Source organism: Triturus cristatus, chromosome 4_1 (genome assembly GCF_964204655.1).
Source record: "Triturus cristatus chromosome 4_1, aTriCri1.1, whole genome shotgun sequence".
Taxonomy (NCBI): domain Eukaryota; kingdom Metazoa; phylum Chordata; class Amphibia; order Caudata; family Salamandridae; genus Triturus; species Triturus cristatus.
The window spans coordinates 150,547,895-150,567,130 of NC_140585.1; the positions used below are offsets into that span (position 1 = coordinate 150,547,895).

The 19,236-nt window shown below is 36.1% G+C and overlaps 29 non-coding genes across 29 annotated transcripts; all 29 read left to right on the forward strand.

The window, feature by feature from the left end:
* Positions 1-413: 413 nt before the first annotated feature.
* TRNAK-UUU (transfer RNA lysine (anticodon UUU)) lies at positions 414-486 on the forward strand. Its single transcript has one exon. It is a non-coding gene; the product is annotated as a tRNA-Lys (tRNA).
* Positions 487-828: 342 nt separating this feature from the next.
* Positions 829-919, forward strand: TRNAR-UCU (transfer RNA arginine (anticodon UCU)). The gene is given in 2 exon segments: positions 829-865; positions 884-919. It is a non-coding gene; the product is annotated as a tRNA-Arg (tRNA).
* Positions 920-1,378: 459 nt separating this feature from the next.
* Positions 1,379-1,451, forward strand: TRNAK-UUU (transfer RNA lysine (anticodon UUU)). Its single transcript has one exon. It is a non-coding gene; the product is annotated as a tRNA-Lys (tRNA).
* An 864-nt stretch (positions 1,452-2,315) lies between these two features.
* Positions 2,316-2,388, forward strand: TRNAK-UUU (transfer RNA lysine (anticodon UUU)). Its single transcript has one exon. It is a non-coding gene; the product is annotated as a tRNA-Lys (tRNA).
* Positions 2,389-2,729: 341 nt separating this feature from the next.
* TRNAR-UCU (transfer RNA arginine (anticodon UCU)) lies at positions 2,730-2,820 on the forward strand. The gene is given in 2 exon segments: positions 2,730-2,766; positions 2,785-2,820. It is a non-coding gene; the product is annotated as a tRNA-Arg (tRNA).
* A 459-nt stretch (positions 2,821-3,279) lies between these two features.
* On the forward strand, positions 3,280-3,352 carry TRNAK-UUU (transfer RNA lysine (anticodon UUU)). The gene has a single exon. It is a non-coding gene; the product is annotated as a tRNA-Lys (tRNA).
* An 864-nt stretch (positions 3,353-4,216) lies between these two features.
* Positions 4,217-4,289, forward strand: TRNAK-UUU (transfer RNA lysine (anticodon UUU)). Its single transcript has one exon. It is a non-coding gene; the product is annotated as a tRNA-Lys (tRNA).
* A 342-nt stretch (positions 4,290-4,631) lies between these two features.
* Positions 4,632-4,722, forward strand: TRNAR-UCU (transfer RNA arginine (anticodon UCU)). Its single transcript is given in 2 exon segments — positions 4,632-4,668; positions 4,687-4,722. It is a non-coding gene; the product is annotated as a tRNA-Arg (tRNA).
* A 459-nt stretch (positions 4,723-5,181) lies between these two features.
* Positions 5,182-5,254, forward strand: TRNAK-UUU (transfer RNA lysine (anticodon UUU)). The gene has a single exon. It is a non-coding gene; the product is annotated as a tRNA-Lys (tRNA).
* Positions 5,255-6,118: 864 nt separating this feature from the next.
* Positions 6,119-6,191, forward strand: TRNAK-UUU (transfer RNA lysine (anticodon UUU)). Its single transcript has one exon. It is a non-coding gene; the product is annotated as a tRNA-Lys (tRNA).
* A 341-nt stretch (positions 6,192-6,532) lies between these two features.
* Positions 6,533-6,623, forward strand: TRNAR-UCU (transfer RNA arginine (anticodon UCU)). The gene is given in 2 exon segments: positions 6,533-6,569; positions 6,588-6,623. It is a non-coding gene; the product is annotated as a tRNA-Arg (tRNA).
* A 459-nt stretch (positions 6,624-7,082) lies between these two features.
* On the forward strand, positions 7,083-7,155 carry TRNAK-UUU (transfer RNA lysine (anticodon UUU)). The gene has a single exon. It is a non-coding gene; the product is annotated as a tRNA-Lys (tRNA).
* Positions 7,156-8,019: 864 nt separating this feature from the next.
* TRNAK-UUU (transfer RNA lysine (anticodon UUU)) lies at positions 8,020-8,092 on the forward strand. The gene has a single exon. It is a non-coding gene; the product is annotated as a tRNA-Lys (tRNA).
* A 341-nt stretch (positions 8,093-8,433) lies between these two features.
* Positions 8,434-8,524, forward strand: TRNAR-UCU (transfer RNA arginine (anticodon UCU)). The gene is given in 2 exon segments: positions 8,434-8,470; positions 8,489-8,524. It is a non-coding gene; the product is annotated as a tRNA-Arg (tRNA).
* A 459-nt stretch (positions 8,525-8,983) lies between these two features.
* On the forward strand, positions 8,984-9,056 carry TRNAK-UUU (transfer RNA lysine (anticodon UUU)). The gene has a single exon. It is a non-coding gene; the product is annotated as a tRNA-Lys (tRNA).
* An 864-nt stretch (positions 9,057-9,920) lies between these two features.
* Positions 9,921-9,993, forward strand: TRNAK-UUU (transfer RNA lysine (anticodon UUU)). Its single transcript has one exon. It is a non-coding gene; the product is annotated as a tRNA-Lys (tRNA).
* A 342-nt stretch (positions 9,994-10,335) lies between these two features.
* Positions 10,336-10,426, forward strand: TRNAR-UCU (transfer RNA arginine (anticodon UCU)). Its single transcript is given in 2 exon segments — positions 10,336-10,372; positions 10,391-10,426. It is a non-coding gene; the product is annotated as a tRNA-Arg (tRNA).
* A 459-nt stretch (positions 10,427-10,885) lies between these two features.
* On the forward strand, positions 10,886-10,958 carry TRNAK-UUU (transfer RNA lysine (anticodon UUU)). Its single transcript has one exon. It is a non-coding gene; the product is annotated as a tRNA-Lys (tRNA).
* An 864-nt stretch (positions 10,959-11,822) lies between these two features.
* Positions 11,823-11,895, forward strand: TRNAK-UUU (transfer RNA lysine (anticodon UUU)). The gene has a single exon. It is a non-coding gene; the product is annotated as a tRNA-Lys (tRNA).
* Positions 11,896-12,237: 342 nt separating this feature from the next.
* On the forward strand, positions 12,238-12,328 carry TRNAR-UCU (transfer RNA arginine (anticodon UCU)). Its single transcript is given in 2 exon segments — positions 12,238-12,274; positions 12,293-12,328. It is a non-coding gene; the product is annotated as a tRNA-Arg (tRNA).
* A 1,396-nt stretch (positions 12,329-13,724) lies between these two features.
* TRNAK-UUU (transfer RNA lysine (anticodon UUU)) lies at positions 13,725-13,797 on the forward strand. Its single transcript has one exon. It is a non-coding gene; the product is annotated as a tRNA-Lys (tRNA).
* Positions 13,798-14,139: 342 nt separating this feature from the next.
* On the forward strand, positions 14,140-14,230 carry TRNAR-UCU (transfer RNA arginine (anticodon UCU)). The gene is given in 2 exon segments: positions 14,140-14,176; positions 14,195-14,230. It is a non-coding gene; the product is annotated as a tRNA-Arg (tRNA).
* Positions 14,231-14,689: 459 nt separating this feature from the next.
* TRNAK-UUU (transfer RNA lysine (anticodon UUU)) lies at positions 14,690-14,762 on the forward strand. Its single transcript has one exon. It is a non-coding gene; the product is annotated as a tRNA-Lys (tRNA).
* Positions 14,763-15,626: 864 nt separating this feature from the next.
* On the forward strand, positions 15,627-15,699 carry TRNAK-UUU (transfer RNA lysine (anticodon UUU)). Its single transcript has one exon. It is a non-coding gene; the product is annotated as a tRNA-Lys (tRNA).
* Positions 15,700-16,041: 342 nt separating this feature from the next.
* Positions 16,042-16,132, forward strand: TRNAR-UCU (transfer RNA arginine (anticodon UCU)). Its single transcript is given in 2 exon segments — positions 16,042-16,078; positions 16,097-16,132. It is a non-coding gene; the product is annotated as a tRNA-Arg (tRNA).
* Positions 16,133-16,591: 459 nt separating this feature from the next.
* TRNAK-UUU (transfer RNA lysine (anticodon UUU)) lies at positions 16,592-16,664 on the forward strand. The gene has a single exon. It is a non-coding gene; the product is annotated as a tRNA-Lys (tRNA).
* Positions 16,665-17,528: 864 nt separating this feature from the next.
* On the forward strand, positions 17,529-17,601 carry TRNAK-UUU (transfer RNA lysine (anticodon UUU)). Its single transcript has one exon. It is a non-coding gene; the product is annotated as a tRNA-Lys (tRNA).
* Positions 17,602-17,942: 341 nt separating this feature from the next.
* On the forward strand, positions 17,943-18,033 carry TRNAR-UCU (transfer RNA arginine (anticodon UCU)). Its single transcript is given in 2 exon segments — positions 17,943-17,979; positions 17,998-18,033. It is a non-coding gene; the product is annotated as a tRNA-Arg (tRNA).
* A 459-nt stretch (positions 18,034-18,492) lies between these two features.
* Positions 18,493-18,565, forward strand: TRNAK-UUU (transfer RNA lysine (anticodon UUU)). The gene has a single exon. It is a non-coding gene; the product is annotated as a tRNA-Lys (tRNA).
* Positions 18,566-19,236: the final 671 nt, after the last annotated feature.

Here is a 19,236-nt window from a genome sequence, read left to right on the forward strand (position 1 = left end):
ATGCCTGCTTCTGCATAACCAGAGACATTTACCAAAACGGCAGTGAAAGAAAGTCTATTTAAACAGACACTGTTTGCTTTGAAAATGTTGCATAATCTATGCCGAAGAGTAAATTTCCAGTTATACTGCCGGACATGTAATTTAGTACCTAGTAATAGTATTTGGCCTTTTACTAATTTCACAATGTCAATTTAGAGACATGATTTCTAAGTCAGCCGAAAATGAGATAGAACGAATTTCAGGATTTAAAATAGATTACGTGTGCTGCTGAAATTTCAAATGCTTGAAATATCAATTAATTATTAAACTCTACATATTTGATTGCTAATATATGTAACCATATTAAGAATTAAAGTGTAGGTTGGTGTGCGTCCACATCATTTTTAGCTGATTTTTAGTTGCAGTGTTGCAGAGCCTGGATAGCTCAGTCGGTAGAGCATCAGACTTTTAATCTGAGGGTCCAGGGTTCAAGTCCCTGTTCAGGCGGTCGGCTACTTTAAAGAAAAAGTATTCTGATTGTACATTCTTTTTGTGTTCCACTGCATGATGAATAAGATATTCCATTACCAAAATTAAAAAAAAAACGTCTTTCATGGAGAAGTGAAAAACCCATCTGTCTCATATATCAGATGACGATACACTAAACTTAAGTTGTATGCAGACTTACCAACTGTATCATGTAGTTTGACACGGTGAATAACTTTTACCCAATTCAATATTCAAAATATAGCCATGGTTATAGTATCCAATGAACTTTATAAAGTTGATCAACAGCTCAAAGCTCATTATTTCATTTCTGAATATCTGTGCACCTCATTCAAGCAGATTGGCTCTGTGGCGCAATGGATAGCGCATTGGACTTCTACGTGAATGTCAAGAAGGTATTCAAAGGCTGTGGGTTCTAATCCCACCAGAGTCAGTTTTATCCCTGTTTATTTCATAACTATTTAAAGAAGTTATAAGCGATGCATGCATGCTTCTGCTTCACCAAAATCATTTGCTAAAAAAGGTCAGTAAAAGGAAGTCTATTTTAAAGAGACACCGTTCAATTTGGGTAATCTATGCAGAAGAGGAAATTGTCAGCTGTACTGATGAAAATATAATTTACTCGGAAGTAAGATTTTGGGCCCTTCCTTAATTTTACCATGTCAATAAACACATATGAATTTGACGTCAGCAAAAAAATGAGATAGTAGCAACTTCAGGATTAAAAATAAGGTTACATTTACTGAAGAAATTTCAAATGCTTGAAATATCAATTCATTATTATATTCTAGTGTATTTGGTACCTTCTTCAGGTAACCATCTTAAGAAACATAGCGTTAGTTGGGACACTGCCAAATTTTGATTAGGTGATTTTGAGGTTTGCTGTATCAGAGCCTGGATAGCTCAGTCGGTAGAGCATCAGACTTTTAATCTGAGGGTCCAGGGTTCAAGTCCCTGTTCAGGCGGTTTGTTTAAAGAAAATGTACTCTAATGACATGCTCTTTTCAGGATCCAATGAACGAGTAGTCCCATTAGAGTAATTGCAAGTTACTCTTAATGGAGCCATTAAATACCCATCGGTCGTGTACCATTTGACAAGAGTTAAGAAGACTTACCGCAACGGTATCATGTCGTTTGAGATGTTGATTATCTTTTCCCCAATTCAATGTTCAAAATGGAACCCTGCTTATAGTTTCCAAATCACTTTATAAAGTTGGTCAACCGCTGATAGCTCATCTTTTTATTTGAGAATTTCTGTTCACCTTGTTGAATCAGGTTGGATCTCTGGTGCAATGGATAGCGGCTTGGGGTTCTAGGCGAATGTAGAGAAAGCATTCAAAGTCTTTGGGTTGGAATACTAGCTGGGTCAGTTTTATCCCTCCTTTATCTTATAACTAATTGAAACAGTAACAAACAATGCCTGCTTCTGCATAACCAGAGACATTTACCAAAACGGCAGTGAAAGAAAGTCTATTTAAACAGACACTGTTTGCTTTGAAAATGTTGCATAATCTATGCCGAAGAGTAAATTTCCAGTTATACTGCCGGACATGTAATTTAGTACCTAGTAATAGTATTTGGCCTTTTACTAATTTCACAATGTCAATTTAGAGACATGATTTCTAAGTCAGCCGAAAATGAGATAGAACGAATTTCAGGATTTAAAATAGATTACGTGTGCTGCTGAAATTTCAAATGCTTGAAATATCAATTAATTATTAAACTCTACATATTTGATTGCTAATATATGTAACCATATTAAGAATTAAAGTGTAGGTTGGTGTGCGTCCACATCATTTTTAGCTGATTTTTAGTTGCAGTGTTGCAGAGCCTGGATAGCTCAGTCGGTAGAGCATCAGACTTTTAATCTGAGGGTCCAGGGTTCAAGTCCCTGTTCAGGCGGTCGGCTACTTTAAAGAAAAAGTATTCTGATTGTACATTCTTTTTGTGTTCCACTGCATGATGAATAAGATATTCCATTACCAAAATTAAAAAAAAACGTCTTTCATGGAGAAGTGAAAAACCCATCTGTCTCATATATCAGATGACGATACACTAAACTTAAGTTGTATGCAGACTTACCAACTGTATCATGTAGTTTGACACGGTGAATAACTTTTACCCAATTCAATATTCAAAATATAGCCATGGTTATAGTATCCAATGAACTTTATAAAGTTGATCAACAGCTCAAAGCTCATTATTTCATTTCTGAATATCTGTGCACCTCATTCAAGCAGATTGGCTCTGTGGCGCAATGGATAGCGCATTGGACTTCTAGGTGAATGTCAAGAAGGTATTCAAAGGCTGTGGGTTCGAATCCCACCAGAGTCAGTTTTATCCCTGTTTATTTCATAACTATTTAAAGAAGTTATAAGCGATGCATGCATGCTTCTGCTTCACCAAAATCATTTGCTAAAAAAGGTCAGTAAAAGGAAGTCTATTTTAAAGAGACACCGTTCAATTTGGGTAATCTATGCAGAAGAGGAAATTGTCAGCTGTACTGATGAAAATATAATTTACTCGGAAGTAAGATTTTGGGCCCTTCCTTAATTTTACCATGTCAATAAACACATATGAATTTGACGTCAGCAAAAAAATGAGATAGTAGCAACTTCAGGATTAAAAATAAGGTTACATTTACTGAAGAAATTTCAAATGCTTGAAATATCAATTCATTATTATATTCTAGTGTATTTGGTACCTTCTTCAGGTAACCATCTTAAGAAACATAGCGTTAGTTGGGACACTGCCAAATTTTGATTAGGTGATTTTGAGGTTTGCTGTATCAGAGCCTGGATAGCTCAGTCGGTAGAGCATCAGACTTTTAATCTGAGGGTCCAGGGTTCAAGTCCCTGTTCAGGCGGTTTGTTTAAAGAAAATGTACTCTAATGACATGCTCTTTTCAGGATCCAATGAACGAGTAGTCCCATTAGAGTAATTGCAAGTTACTCTTAATGGAGCCATTAAATACCCATCGGTCGTGTACCATTTGACAAGAGTTAAGAAGACTTACCGCAACGGTATCATGTCGTTTGAGATGTTGATTATCTTTTCCCCAATTCAATGTTCAAAATGGAACCCTGCTTATAGTTTCCAAATCACTTTATAAAGTTGGTCAACCGCTGATAGCTCATCTTTTTATTTGAGAATTTCTGTTCACCTTGTTGAATCAGGTTGGATCTCTGGTGCAATGGATAGCGGCTTGGGGTTCTAGGCGAATGTAGAGAAAGCATTCAAAGTCTTTGGGTTGGAATACTAGCTGGGTCAGTTTTATCCCTCCTTTATCTTATAACTAATTGAAACAGTAACAAACAATGCCTGCTTCTGCATAACCAGAGACATTTACCAAAACGGCAGTGAAAGAAAGTCTATTTAAACAGACACTGTTTGCTTTGAAAATGTTGCATAATCTATGCCGAAGAGTAAATTTCCAGTTATACTGCCGGACATGTAATTTAGTACCTAGTAATAGTATTTGGCCTTTTACTAATTTCACAATGTCAATTTAGAGACATGATTTCTAAGTCAGCCGAAAATGAGATAGAACGAATTTCAGGATTTAAAATAGATTACGTGTGCTGCTGAAATTTCAAATGCTTGAAATATCAATTAATTATTAAACTCTACATATTTGATTGCTAATATATGTAACCATATTAAGAATTAAAGTGTAGGTTGGTGTGCGTCCACATCATTTTTAGCTGATTTTTAGTTGCAGTGTTGCAGAGCCTGGATAGCTCAGTCGGTAGAGCATCAGACTTTTAATCTGAGGGTCCAGGGTTCAAGTCCCTGTTCAGGCGGTCGGCTACTTTAAAGAAAAAGTATTCTGATTGTACATTCTTTTTGTGTTCCACTGCATGATGAATAAGATATTCCATTACCAAAATTAAAAAAAAAACGTCTTTCATGGAGAAGTGAAAAACCCATCTGTCTCATATATCAGATGACGATACACTAAACTTAAGTTGTATGCAGACTTACCAACTGTATCATGTAGTTTGACACGGTGAATAACTTTTACCCAATTCAATATTCAAAATATAGCCATGGTTATAGTATCCAATGAACTTTATAAAGTTGATCAACAGCTCAAAGCTCATTATTTCATTTCTGAATATCTGTGCACCTCATTCAAGCAGATTGGCTCTGTGGCGCAATGGATAGCGCATTGGACTTCTACGTGAATGTCAAGAAGGTATTCAAAGGCTGTGGGTTCTAATCCCACCAGAGTCAGTTTTATCCCTGTTTATTTCATAACTATTTAAAGAAGTTATAAGCGATGCATGCATGCTTCTGCTTCACCAAAATCATTTGCTAAAAAAGGTCAGTAAAAGGAAGTCTATTTTAAAGAGACACCGTTCAATTTGGGTAATCTATGCAGAAGAGGAAATTGTCAGCTGTACTGATGAAAATATAATTTACTCGGAAGTAAGATTTTGGGCCCTTCCTTAATTTTACCATGTCAATAAACACATATGAATTTGACGTCAGCAAAAAAATGAGATAGTAGCAACTTCAGGATTAAAAATAAGGTTACATTTACAGAAGAAATTTAAAATGCTTGAAATATCAATTCATTATTATATTCTAGTGTATTTGGTACCTTCTTCAGGTAACCATCTTAAGAAACATAGCGTTAGTTGGGACACTGCCAAATTTTGATTAGGTGATTTTGAGGTTTGCTGTATCAGAGCCTGGATAGCTCAGTCGGTAGAGCATCAGACTTTTAATCTGAGGGTCCAGGGTTCAAGTCCCTGTTCAGGCGGTTTGTTTAAAGAAAATGTACTCTAATGACATGCTCTTTTCAGGATCCAATGAACGAGTAGTCCCATTAGAGTAATTGCAAGTTACTCTTAATGGAGCCATTAAATACCCATCGGTCGTGTACCATTTGACAAGAGTTAAGAAGACTTACCGCAACGGTATCATGTCGTTTGAGATGTTGATTATCTTTTCCCCAATTCAATGTTCAAAATGGAACCCTGCTTATAGTTTCCAAATCACTTTATAAAGTTGGTCAACCGCTGATAGCTCATCTTTTTATTTGAGAATTTCTGTTCACCTTGTTGAATCAGGTTGGATCTCTGGTGCAATGGATAGCGGCTTGGGGTTCTAGGCGAATGTAGAGAAAGCATTCAAAGTCTTTGGGTTGGAATACTAGCTGGGTCAGTTTTATCCCTCCTTTATCTTATAACTAATTGAAACAGTAACAAACAATGCCTGCTTCTGCATAACCAGAGACATTTACCAAAACGGCAGTGAAAGAAAGTCTATTTAAACAGACACTGTTTGCTTTGAAAATGTTGCATAATCTATGCCGAAGAGTAAATTTCCAGTTATACTGCCGGACATGTAATTTAGTACCTAGTAATAGTATTTGGCCTTTTACTAATTTCACAATGTCAATTTAGAGACATGATTTCTAAGTCAGCCGAAAATGAGATAGAACGAATTTCAGGATTTAAAATAGATTACGTGTGCTGCTGAAATTTCAAATGCTTGAAATATCAATTAATTATTAAACTCTACATATTTGATTGCTAATATATGTAACCATATTAAGAATTAAAGTGTAGGTTGGTGTGCGTCCACATCATTTTTAGCTGATTTTTAGTTGCAGTGTTGCAGAGCCTGGATAGCTCAGTCGGTAGAGCATCAGACTTTTAATCTGAGGGTCCAGGGTTCAAGTCCCTGTTCAGGCGGTCGGCTACTTTAAAGAAAAAGTATTCTGATTGTACATTCTTTTTGTGTTCCACTGCATGATGAATAAGATATTCCATTACCAAAATTAAAAAAAAAACGTCTTTCATGGAGAAGTGAAAAACCCATCTGTCTCATATATCAGATGACGATACACTAAACTTAAGTTGTATGCAGACTTACCAACTGTATCATGTAGTTTGACACGGTGAATAACTTTTACCCAATTCAATATTCAAAATATAGCCATGGTTATAGTATCCAATGAACTTTATAAAGTTGATCAACAGCTCAAAGCTCATTATTTCATTTCTGAATATCTTGCACCTCATTCAAGCAGATTGGCTCTGTGGCGCAATGGATAGCGCATTGGACTTCTACGTGAATGTCAAGAAGGTATTCAAAGGCTGTGGGTTCTAATCCCACCAGAGTCAGTTTTATCCCTGTTTATTTCATAACTATTTAAAGAAGTTATAAGCGATGCATGCATGCTTCTGCTTCACCAAAATCATTTGCTAAAAAAGGTCAGTAAAAGGAAGTCTATTTTAAAGAGACACCGTTCAATTTGGGTAATCTATGCAGAAGAGGAAATTGTCAGCTGTACTGATGAAAATATAATTTACTCGGAAGTAAGATTTTGGGCCCTTCCTTAATTTTACCATGTCAATAAACACATATGAATTTGACGTCAGCAAAAAAATGAGATAGTAGCAACTTCAGGACTAAAAATAAGGTTACATTTACTGAAGAAATTTCAAATGCTTGAAATATCAATTCATTAATATATTCTAGTGTATTTGGTACCTTCTTCAGGTAACCATCTTAAGAAACATAGCGTTAGTTGGGACACTGCCAAATTTTGATTAGGTGATTTTGAGGTTAGCTGTATCAGAGCCTGGATAGCTCAGTCGGTAGAGCATCAGACTTTTAATCTGAGGGTCCAGGGTTCAAGTCCCTGTTCAGGCGGTTTGTTTAAAGAAAATGTACTCTAATGACATGCTCTTTTCAGGATCCAATGAACGAGTAGTCCCATTAGAGTAATTGCAAGTTACTCTTAATGGAGCCATTAAATACCCATCGGTCGTGTACCATTTGACAAGAGTTAAGAAGACTTACCGCAACGGTATCATGTCGTTTGAGATGTTGATTATCTTTTCCCCAATTCAATGTTCAAAATGGAACCCTGCTTATAGTTTCCAAATCACTTTATAAAGTTGGTCAACCGCTGATAGCTCATCTTTTTATTTGAGAATTTCTGTTCACCTTGTTAAATCAGGTTGGATCTCTGGTGCAATGGATAGCGGCTTGGGGTTCTAGGCGAATGTAGAGAAAGCATTCAAAGTCTTTGGGTTGGAATACTAGCTGGGTCAGTTTTATCCCTCCTTTATCTTATAACTAATTGAAACAGTAACAAACAATGCCTGCTTCTGCATAACCAGAGACATTTACCAAAACGGCAGTGAAAGAAAGTCTATTTAAACAGACACTGTTTGCTTTGAAAATGTTGCATAATCTATGCCGAAGAGTAAATTTCCAGTTATACTGCCGGACATGTAATTTAGTACCTAGTAATAGTATTTGGCCTTTTACTAATTTCACAATGTCAATTTAGAGACATGATTTCTAAGTCAGCCGAAAATGAGATAGAACGAATTTCAGGATTTAAAATAGATTACGTGTGCTGCTGAAATTTCAAATGCTTGAAATATCAATTAATTATTAAACTCTACATATTTGATTGCTAATATATGTAACCATATTAAGAATTAAAGTGTAGGTTGGTGTGCGTCCACATCATTTTTAGCTGATTTTTAGTTGCAGTGTTGCAGAGCCTGGATAGCTCAGTCGGTAGAGCATCAGACTTTTAATCTGAGGGTCCAGGGTTCAAGTCCCTGTTCAGGCGGTCGGCTACTTTAAAGAAAAAGTATTCTGATTGTACATTCTTTTTGTGTTCCACTGCATGATGAATAAGATATTCCATTACCAAAATTAAAAAAAAAACGTCTTTCATGGAGAAGTGAAAAACCCATCTGTCTCATATATCAGATGACGATACACTAAACTTAAGTTGTATGCAGACTTACCAACTGTATCATGTAGTTTGACACGGTGAATAACTTTTACCCAATTCAATATTCAAAATATAGCCATGGTTATAGTATCCAATGAACTTTATAAAGTTGATCAACAGCTCAAAGCTCATTATTTCATTTCTGAATATCTTGCACCTCATTCAAGCAGATTGGCTCTGTGGCGCAATGGATAGCGCATTGGACTTCTACGTGAATGTCAAGAAGGTATTCAAAGGCTGTGGGTTCTAATCCCACCAGAGTCAGTTTTATCCCTGTTTATTTCATAACTATTTAAAGAAGTTATAAGCGATGCATGCATGCTTCTGCTTCACCAAAATCATTTGCTAAAAAAGGTCAGTAAAAGGAAGTCTATTTTAAAGAGACACCGTTCAATTTGGGTAATCTATGCAGAAGAGGAAATTGTCAGCTGTACTGATGAAAATATAATTTACTCGGAAGTAAGATTTTGGGCCCTTCCTTAATTTTACCATGTCAATAAACACATATGAATTTGACGTCAGCAAAAAAATGAGATAGTAGCAACTTCAGGACTAAAAATAAGGTTACATTTACTGAAGAAATTTCAAATGCTTGAAATATCAATTCATTATTATATTCTAGTGTATTTGGTACCTTCTTCAGGTAACCATCTTAAGAAACATAGCGTTAGTTGGGACACTGCCAAATTTTGATTAGGTGATTTTGAGGTTTGCTGTATCAGAGCCTGGATAGCTCAGTCGGTAGAGCATCAGACTTTTAATCTGAGGGTCCAGGGTTCAAGTCCCTGTTCAGGCGGTTTGTTTAAAGAAAATGTACTCTAATGACATGCTCTTTTCAGGATCCAATGAACGAGTAGTCCCATTAGAGTAATTGCAAGTTACTCTTAATGGAGCCATTAAATACCCATCGGTCGTGTACCATTTGACAAGAGTTAAGAAGACTTACCGCAACGGTATCATGTCGTTTGAGATGTTGATTATCTTTTCCCCAATTCAATGTTCAAAATGGAACCCTGCTTATAGTTTCCAAATCACTTTATAAAGTTGGTCAACCGCTGATAGCTCATCTTTTTATTTGAGAATTTCTGTTCACCTTGTTGAATCAGGTTGGATCTCTGGTGCAATGGATAGCGGCTTGGGGTTCTAGGCGAATGTAGAGAAAGCATTCAAAGTCTTTGGGTTGGAATACTAGCTGGGTCAGTTTTATCCCTCCTTTATCTTATAACTAATTGAAACAGTAACAAACAATGCCTGCTTCTGCATAACCAGAGACATTTACCAAAACGGCAGTGAAAGAAAGTCTATTTAAACAGACACTGTTTGCTTTGAAAATGTTGCATAATCTATGCCGAAGAGTAAATTTCCAGTTATACTGCCGGACATGTAATTTAGTACCTAGTAATAGTATTTGGCCTTTTACTAATTTCACAATGTCAATTTAGAGACATGATTTCTAAGTCAGCCGAAAATGAGATAGAACGAATTTCAGGATTTAAAATAGATTACGTGTGCTGCTGAAATTTCAAATGCTTGAAATATCAATTAATTATTAAACTCTACATATTTGATTGCTAATATATGTAACCATATTAAGAATTAAAGTGTAGGTTGGTGTGCGTCCACATCATTTTTAGCTGATTTTTAGTTGCAGTGTTGCAGAGCCTGGATAGCTCAGTCGGTAGAGCATCAGACTTTTAATCTGAGGGTCCAGGGTTCAAGTCCCTGTTCAGGCGGTCGGCTACTTTAAAGAAAAAGTATTCTGATTGTACATTCTTTTTGTGTTCCACTGCATGATGAATAAGATATTCCATTACCAAAATTAAAAAAAAAACGTCTTTCATGGAGAAGTGAAAAACCCATCTGTCTCATATATCAGATGACGATACACTAAACTTAAGTTGTATGCAGACTTACCAACTGTATCATGTAGTTTGACACGGTGAATAACTTTTACCCAATTCAATATTCAAAATATAGCCATGGTTATAGTATCCAATGAACTTTATAAAGTTGATCAACAGCTCAAAGCTCATTATTTCATTTCTGAATATCTGTGCACCTCATTCAAGCAGATTGGCTCTGTGGCGCAATGGATAGCGCATTGGACTTCTACGTGAATGTCAAGAAGGTATTCAAAGGCTGTGGGTTCTAATCCCACCAGAGTCAGTTTTATCCCTGTTTATTTCATAACTATTTAAAGAAGTTATAAGCGATGCATGCATGCTTCTGCTTCACCAAAATCATTTGCTAAAAAAGGTCAGTAAAAGGAAGTCTATTTTAAAGAGACACCGTTCAATTTGGGTAATCTATGCAGAAGAGGAAATTGTCAGCTGTACTGATGAAAATATAATTTACTCGGAAGTAAGATTTTGGGCCCTTCCTTAATTTTACCATGTCAATAAACACATATGAATTTGACGTCAGCAAAAAAATGAGATAGTAGCAACTTCAGGATTAAAAATAAGGTTACATTTACTGAAGAAATTTCAAATGCTTGAAATATCAATTCATTATTATATTCTAGTGTATTTGGTACCTTCTTCAGGTAACCATCTTAAGAAACATAGCGTTAGTTGGGACACTGCCAAATTTTGATTAGGTGATTTTGAGGTTTGCTGTATCAGAGCCTGGATAGCTCAGTCGGTAGAGCATCAGACTTTTAATCTGAGGGTCCAGGGTTCAAGTCCCTGTTCAGGCGGTTTGTTTAAAGAAAATGTACTCTAATGACATGCTCTTTTCAGGATCCAATGAACGAGTAGTCCCATTAGAGTAATTGCAAGTTACTCTTAATGGAGCCATTAAATACCCATCGGTCGTGTACCATTTGACAAGAGTTAAGAAGACTTACCGCAACGGTATCATGTCGTTTGAGATGTTGATTATCTTTTCCCCAATTCAATGTTCAAAATGGAACCCTGCTTATAGTTTCCAAATCACTTTATAAAGTTGGTCAACCGCTGATAGCTCATCTTTTTATTTGAGAATTTCTGTTCACCTTGTTGAATCAGGTTGGATCTCTGGTGCAATGGATAGCGGCTTGGGGTTCTAGGCGAATGTAGAGAAAGCATTCAAAGTCTTTGGGTTGGAATACTAGCTGGGTCAGTTTTATCCCTCCTTTATCTTATAACTAATTGAAACAGTAACAAACAATGCCTGCTTCTGCATAACCAGAGACATTTACCAAAACGGCAGTGAAAGAAAGTCTATTTAAACAGACACTGTTTGCTTTGAAAATGTTGCATAATCTATGCCGAAGAGTAAATTTCCAGTTATACTGCCGGACATGTAATTTAGTACCTAGTAATAGTATTTGGCCTTTTACTAATTTCACAATGTCAATTTAGAGACATGATTTCTAAGTCAGCCGAAAATGAGATAGAACGAATTTCAGGATTTAAAATAGATTACGTGTGCTGCTGAAATTTCAAATGCTTGAAATATCAATTAATTATTAAACTCTACATATTTGATTGCTAATATATGTAACCATATTAAGAATTAAAGTGTAGGTTGGTGTGCGTCCACATCATTTTTAGCTGATTTTTAGTTGCAGTGTTGCAGAGCCTGGATAGCTCAGTCGGTAGAGCATCAGACTTTTAATCTGAGGGTCCAGGGTTCAAGTCCCTGTTCAGGCGGTCGGCTACTTTAAAGAAAAAGTATTCTGATTGTACATTCTTTTTGTGTTCCACTGCATGATGAATAAGATATTCCATTACCAAAATTAAAAAAAAAACGTCTTTCATGGAGAAGTGAAAAACCCATCTGTCTCATATATCAGATGACGATACACTAAACTTAAGTTGTATGCAGACTTACCAACTGTATCATGTAGTTTGACACGGTGAATAACTTTTACCCAATTCAATATTCAAAATATAGCCATGGTTATAGTATCCAATGAACTTTATAAAGTTGATCAACAGCTCAAAGCTCATTATTTCATTTCTGAATATCTGTGCACCTCATTCAAGCAGATTGGCTCTGTGGCGCAATGGATAGCGCATTGGACTTCTACGTGAATGTCAAGAAGGTATTCAAAGGCTGTGGGTTCTAATCCCACCAGAGTCAGTTTTATCCCTGTTTATTTCATAACTATTTAAAGAAGTTATAAGCGATGCATGCATGCTTCTGCTTCACCAAAATCATTTGCTAAAAAAGGTCAGTAAAAGGAAGTCTATTTTAAAGAGACACCGTTCAATTTGGGTAATCTATGCAGAAGAGGAAATTGTCAGCTGTACTGATGAAAATATAATTTACTCGGAAGTAAGATTTTGGGCCCTTCCTTAATTTTACCATGTCAATAAACACATATGAATTTGACGTCAGCAAAAAAATGAGATAGTAGCAACTTCAGGACTAAAAATAAGGTTACATTTACTGAAGAAATTTCAAATGCTTGAAATATCAATTCATTATTATATTCTAGTGTATTTGGTACCTTCTTCAGGTAACCATCTTAAGAAACATAGCGTTAGTTGGGACACTGCCAAATTTTGATTAGGTGATTTTGAGGTTTGCTGTATCAGATCCTGGATAGCTCAGTCGGTAGAGCATCAGACTTTTAATCTGAGGGTCCAGGGTTCAAGTCCCTGTTCAGGCGGTTTGTTTAAAGAAAATGTACTCTAATGACATGCTCTTTTCAGGATCCAATGAACGAGTAGTCCCATTAGAGTAATTGCAAGTTACTCTTAATGGAGCCATTAAATACCCATCGGTCGTGTACCATTTGACAAGAGTTAAGAAGACTTACCGCAACGGTATCATGTCGTTTGAGATGTTGATTATCTTTTCCCCAATTCAATGTTCAAAATGGAACCCTGCTTATAGTTTCCAAATCACTTTATAAAGTTGGTCAACCGCTGATAGCTCATCTTTTTATTTGAGAATTTCTGTTCACCTTGTTGAATCAGGTTGGATCTCTGGTGCAATGGATAGCGGCTTGGGGTTCTAGGCGAATGTAGAGAAAGCATTCAAAGTCTTTGGGTTGGAATACTAGCTGGGTCAGTTTTATCCCTCCTTTATCTTATAACTAATTGAAACAGTAACAAACAATGCCTGCTTCTGCATAACCAGAGACATTTACCAAAACGGCAGTGAAAGAAAGTCTATTTAAACAGACACTGTTTGCTTTGAAAATGTTGCATAATCTATGCCGAAGAGTAAATTTCCAGTTATACTGCCGGACATGTAATTTAGTACCTAGTAATAGTATTTGGCCTTTTACTAATTTCACAATGTCAATTTAGAGACATGATTTCTAAGTCAGCCGAAAATGAGATAGAACGAATTTCAGGATTTAAAATAGATTACGTGTGCTGCTGAAATTTCAAATGCTTGAAATATCAATTAATTATTAAACTCTACATATTTGATTGCTAATATATGTAACCATATTAAGAATTAAAGTGTAGGTTGGTGTGCGTCCACATCATTTTTAGCTGATTTTTAGTTGCAGTGTTGCAGAGCCTGGATAGCTCAGTCGGTAGAGCATCAGACTTTTAATCTGAGGGTCCAGGGTTCAAGTCCCTGTTCAGGCGGTCGGCTACTTTAAAGAAAAAGTATTCTGATTGTACATTCTTTTTGTGTTCCACTGCATGATGAATAAGATATTCCATTACCAAAATTAAAAAAAAAACGTCTTTCATGGAGAAGTGAAAAACCCATCTGTCTCATATATCAGATGACGATACACTAAACTTAAGTTGTATGCAGACTTACCAACTGTATCATGTAGTTTGACACGGTGAATAACTTTTACCCAATTCAATATTCAAAATATAGCCATGGTTATAGTATCCAATGAACTTTATAAAGTTGATCAACAGCTCAAAGCTCATTATTTCATTTCTGAATATCTGTGCACCTCATTCAAGCAGATTGGCTCTGTGGCGCAATGGATAGCGCATTGGACTTCTACGTGAATGTCAAGAAGGTATTCAAAGGCTGTGGGTTCTAATCCCACCAGAGTCAGTTTTATCCCTGTTTATTTCATAACTATTTAAAGAAGTTATAAGCGATGCATGCATGCTTCTGCTTCACCAAAATCATTTGCTAAAAAAGGTCAGTAAAAGGAAGTCTATTTTAAAGAGACACCGTTCAATTTGGGTAATCTATGCAGAAGAGGAAATTGTCAGCTGTACTGATGAAAATATAATTTACTCGGAAGTAAGATTTTGGGCCCTTCCTTAATTTTACCATGTCAATAAACACATATGAATTTGACGTCAGCAAAAAAATGAGATAGTAGCAACTTCAGGATTAAAAATAAGGTTACATTTACAGAAGAAATTTAAAATGCTTGAAATATCAATTCATTATTATATTCTAGTGTATTTGGTACCTTCTTCAGGTAACCATCTTAAGAAACATAGCGTTAGTTGGGACACTGCCAAATTTTGATTAGGTGATTTTGAGGTTTGCTGTATCAGAGCCTGGATAGCTCAGTCGGTAGAGCATCAGACTTTTAATCTGAGGGTCCAGGGTTCAAGTCCCTGTTCAGGCGGTTTGTTTAAAGAAAATGTACTCTAATGACATGCTCTTTTCAGGATCCAATGAACGAGTAGTCCCATTAGAGTAATTGCAAGTTACTCTTAATGGAGCCATTAAATACCCATCGGTCGTGTACCATTTGACAAGAGTTAAGAAGACTTACCGCAACGGTATCATGTCGTTTGAGATGTTGATTATCTTTTCCCCAATTCAATGTTCAAAATGGAACCCTGCTTATAGTTTCCAAATCACTTTATAAAGTTGGTCAACCGCTGATAGCTCATCTTTTTATTTGAGAATTTCTGTTCACCTTGTTGAATCAGGTTGGATCTCTGGTGCAATGGATAGCGGCTTGGGGTTCTAGGCGAATGTAGAGAAAGCATTCAAAGTCTTTGGGTTGGAATACTAGCTGGGTCAGTTTTATCCCTCCTTTATCTTATAACTAATTGAAACAGTAACAAACAATGCCTGCTTCTGCATAACCAGAGACATTTACCAAAACGGCAGTGAAAGAAAGTCTATTTAAACAGACACTGTTTGCTTTGAAAATGTTGCATAATCTATGCCGAAGAGTAAATTTCCAGTTATACTGCCGGACATGTAATTTAGTACCTAGTAATAGTATTTGGCCTTTTACTAATTTCACAATGTCAATTTAGAGACATGATTTCTAAGTCAGCCGAAAATGAGATAGAACGAATTTCAGGATTTAAAATAGATTACGTGTGCTGCTGAAATTTCAAATGCTTGAAATATCAATTAATTATTAAACTCTACATATTTGATTGCTAATATATGTAACCATATTAAGAATTAAAGTGTAGGTTGGTGTGCGTCCACATCATTTTTAGCTGATTTTTAGTTGCAGTGTTGCAGAGCCTGGATAGCTCAGTCGGTAGAGCATCAGACTTTTAATCTGAGGGTCCAGGGTTCAAGTCCCTGTTCAGGCGGTCGGCTACTTTAAAGAAAAAGTATTCTGATTGTACATTCTTTTTGTGTTCCACTGCATGATGAATAAGATATTCCATTACCAAAATTAAAAAAAAAACGTCTTTCATGGAGAAGTGAAAAACCCATCTGTCTCATATATCAGATGACGATACACTAAACTTAAGTTGTATGCAGACTTACCAACTGTATCATGTAGTTTGACACGGTGAATAACTTTTACCCAATTCAATATTCAAAATATAGCCATGGTTATAGTATCCAATGAACTTTATAAAGTTGATCAACAGCTCAAAGCTCATTATTTCATTTCTGAATATCTGTGCACCTCATTCAAGCAGATTGGCTCTGTGGCGCAATGGATAGCGCATTGGACTTCTACGTGAATGTCAAGAAGGTATTCAAAGGCTGTGGGTTCTAATCCCACCAGAGTCAGTTTTATCCCTGTTTATTTCATAACTATTTAAAGAAGTTATAAGCGATGCATGCATGCTTCTGCTTCACCAAAATCATTTGCTAAAAAAGGTCAGTAAAAGGAAGTCTATTTTAAAGAGACACCGTTCAATTTGGGTAATCTATGCAGAAGAGGAAATTGTCAGCTGTACTGATGAAAATATAATTTACTCGGAAGTAAGATTTTGGGCCCTTCCTTAATTTTACCATGTCAATAAACACATATGAATTTGACGTCAGCAAAAAAATGAGATAGTAGCAACTTCAGGATTAAAAATAAGGTTACATTTACAGAAGAAATTTAAAATGCTTGAAATATCAATTCATTATTATATTCTAGTGTATTTGGTACCTTCTTCAGGTAACCATCTTAAGAAACATAGCGTTAGTTGGGACACTGCCAAATTTTGATTAGGTGATTTTGAGGTTTGCTGTATCAGAGCCTGGATAGCTCAGTCGGTAGAGCATCAGACTTTTAATCTGAGGGTCCAGGGTTCAAGTCCCTGTTCAGGCGGTTTGTTTAAAGAAAATGTACTCTAATGACATGCTCTTTTCAGGATCCAATGAACGAGTAGTCCCATTAGAGTAATTGCAAGTTACTCTTAATGGAGCCATTAAATACCCATCGGTCGTGTACCATTTGACAAGAGTTAAGAAGACTTACCGCAACGGTATCATGTCGTTTGAGATGTTGATTATCTTTTCCCCAATTCAATGTTCAAAATGGAACCCTGCTTATAGTTTCCAAATCACTTTATAAAGTTGGTCAACCGCTGATAGCTCATCTTTTTATTTGAGAATTTCTGTTCACCTTGTTGAATCAGGTTGGATCTCTGGTGCAATGGATAGCGGCTTGGGGTTCTAGGCGAATGTAGAGAAAGCATTCAAAGTCTTTGGGTTGGAATACTAGCTGGGTCAGTTTTATCCCTCCTTTATCTTATAACTAATTGAAACAGTAACAAACAATGCCTGCTTCTGCATAACCAGAGACATTTACCAAAACGGCAGTGAAAGAAAGTCTATTTAAACAGACACTGTTTGCTTTGAAAATGTTGCATAATCTATGCCGAAGAGTAAATTTCCAGTTATACTGCCGGACATGTAATTTAGTACCTAGTAATAGTATTTGGCCTTTTACTAATTTCACAATGTCAATTTAGAGACATGATTTCTAAGTCAGCCGAAAATGAGATAGAACGAATTTCAGGATTTAAAATAGATTACGTGTGCTGCTGAAATTTCAAATGCTTGAAATATCAATTAATTATTAAACTCTACATATTTGATTGCTAATATATGTAACCATATTAAGAATTAAAGTGTAGGTTGGTGTGCGTCCACATCATTTTTAGCTGATTTTTAGTTGCAGTGTTGCAGAGCCTGGATAGCTCAGTCGGTAGAGCATCAGACTTTTAATCTGAGGGTCCAGGGTTCAAGTCCCTGTTCAGGCGGTCGGCTACTTTAAAGAAAAAGTATTCTGATTGTACATTCTTTTTGTGTTCCACTGCATGATGAATAAGATATTCCATTACCAAAATTAAAAAAAAAACGTCTTTCATGGAGAAGTGAAAAACCCATCTGTCTCATATATCAGATGACGATACACTAAACTTAAGTTGTATGCAGACTTACCAACTGTATCATGTAGTTTGACACGGTGAATAACTTTTACCCAATTCAATATTCAAAATATAGCCATGGTTATAGTATCCAATGAACTTTATAAAGTTGATCAACAGCTCAAAGCTCATTATTTCATTTCTGAATATCTTGCACCTCATTCAAGCAGATTGGCTCTGTGGCGCAATGGATAGCGCATTGGACTTCTACGTGAATGTCAAGAAGGTATTCAAAGGCTGTGGGTTCTAATCCCACCAGAGTCAGTTTTATCCCTGTTTATTTCATAACTATTTAAAGAAGTTATAAGCGATGCATGCATGCTTCTGCTTCACCAAAATCATTTGCTAAAAAAGGTCAGTAAAAGGAAGTCTATTTTAAAGAGACACCGTTCAATTTGGGTAATCTATGCAGAAGAGGAAATTGTCAGCTGTACTGATGAAAATATAATTTACTCGGAAGTAAGATTTTGGGCCCTTCCTTAATTTTACCATGTCAATAAACACATATGAATTTGACGTCAGCAAAAAAATGAGATAGTAGCAACTTCAGGACTAAAAATAAGGTTACATTTACTGAAGAAATTTCAAATGCTTGAAATATCAATTCATTATTATATTCTAGTGTATTTGGTACCTTCTTCAGGTAACCATCTTAAGAAACATAGCGTTAGTTGGGACACTGCCAAATTTTGATTAGGTGATTTTGAGGTTAGCTGTATCAGAGCCTGGATAGCTCAGTCGGTAGAGCATCAGACTTTTAATCTGAGGGTCCAGGGTTCAAGTCCCTGTTCAGGCGGTTTGTTTAAAGAAAATGTACTCTAATGACATGCTCTTTTCAGGATCCAATGAACGAGTAGTCCCATTAGAGTAATTGCAAGTTACTCTTAATGGAGCCATTAAATACCCATCGGTCGTGTACCATTTGACAAGAGTTAAGAAGACTTACCGCAACGGTATCATGTCGTTTGAGATGTTGATTATCTTTTCCCCAATTCAATGTTCAAAATGGAACCCTGCTTATAGTTTCCAAATCACTTTATAAAGTTGGTCAACCGCTGATAGCTCATCTTTTTATTTGAGAATTTCTGTTCACCTTGTTGAATCAGGTTGGATCTCTGGTGCAATGGATAGCGGCTTGGGGTTCTAGGCGAATGTAGAGAAAGCATTCAAAGTCTTTGGGTTGGAATACTAGCTGGGTCAGTTTTATCCCTCCTTTATCTTATAACTAATTGAAACAGTAACAAACAATGCCTGCTTCTGCATAACCAGAGACATTTACCAAAACGGCAGTGAAAGAAAGTCTATTTAAACAGACACTGTTTGCTTTGAAAATGTTGCATAATCTATGCCGAAGAGTAAATTTCCAGTTATACTGCCGGACATGTAATTTAGTACCTAGTAATAGTATTTGGCCTTTTACTAATTTCACAATGTCAATTTAGAGACATGATTTCTAAGTCAGCCGAA